Raw genomic sequence first — 1440 nt, forward strand, 5'->3', positions numbered from 1 at the left:
CATAAGGCAGGTCATTTTCGTGCTGTCAAAAGCAAAGAGGGAGCGCATATCGACCCTTTTTATACTCTTGCAACCAATTGCTACAGAGTATTTTTGTTTTTTTCACCTAAGGGCTGTACGTATCACCTAAAACTAATCGGGATAGATATAAGATTWTAAGTATATAAAAGATCAGGRTGACGAGGAAAGTTAAAATCCGGTTGACCGTCTTTCTGTCCGTCTGTCCGTCCATCCAAGCTGTAATTTGAATAAAAAATTGAGATATCGTGATGAAACGTGGTATGTAGGCCATGGTTAAAATGTTATCATTATTTTTTCTGCCTTATTTAGGACGATTGCCCCAACGGTCTTGTCAGATAGCCTTCCCTCTCCACATCATCACGATCAATGCGTGTCTGAATTGAGTTGCGTCCGAAGTCTAGTCAGCATTCTGTATGACGTCGGCGTGGAAAGACCTTTGAATTTTCCTAGAAAGCGGCTCCACTTCAAACGATTAAGTTTTTTGTAGAGAAKAAGCGAGAAATATCGAAGAGATAGCCATTTACTTTTGAACATATATCAACGATATTGACTCGTCGTCAAGCGATTTTTGTTGTTAAAAAAATTATTAAAATTAAAAAATAATAATAAACTCTAAAATGTAATTATTGCAAATTAGGTTAATCATTCGACCCGTCAAACGAAGATATCTTGATGGTGGGGCGTATGAGTAACCTTTTTATTTAAATTCAGAAATTAAAAAAWTGTATGCAAATAGAACCAAGAATTATGAATATACATTGTGAAAACAAAAGGGCCCGGAAATTGTAAATAAAACGTAAAAGAATTACTTATTCATCAATATTTGTTTTGTCGCCCTCAAAGTAGTCCTCACCAGATGTAATACATTTATGCCAACAATTTTTCCAGTCATAGAAATGCTTTTCATTTTTGGKACAGACTGCGCTAATTTTTGGCATCATAATTAAGGACAGTTGTACCAAATGAGGAAAAAAAATTACCTGTCTYCCATATAAGCGGGAGATGAGAGGAGGAAATGACGAAATGAATCCGTGTATTAAAAAAACAACAAAAATACAGCAACAATCCACAAAGCGACATAAAACTCGACGTTTTTTATGACATACTTACACGTCGGCTATGGGAAACGCTCATAATAGCTATTGTAATAAAATTCGTATTGTTTGTTGATATTGCTGTAGTTGATTTTGCATTTTTGCCACTCACTAAAGTGACCACTCCACTTTAAGCTCCACATTGCCTCTAAGCCTGTCCATCTTTGTACGCCATTCCATCCATCCGTATGTTCGTTCGCCTGACYACTKGTTTGTCTACTTTACTGACATGTGCGCACACCGTGAACCAACAAAATGCCGGCAGCAAAATAAAGCGAAGCCGCAACAACCGTCCGCTCGCTACTCGCATTCAACAAGTCAATTG

The sequence above is a fragment of the Bactrocera latifrons genome, unplaced genomic scaffold, assembly GCF_001853355.1.
Source record: "Bactrocera latifrons isolate USDA-ARS-PBARC rearing strain unplaced genomic scaffold, ASM185335v1 scaffold_228, whole genome shotgun sequence".
NCBI classification, from domain to species: Eukaryota; Metazoa; Arthropoda; class Insecta; order Diptera; family Tephritidae; genus Bactrocera; species Bactrocera latifrons.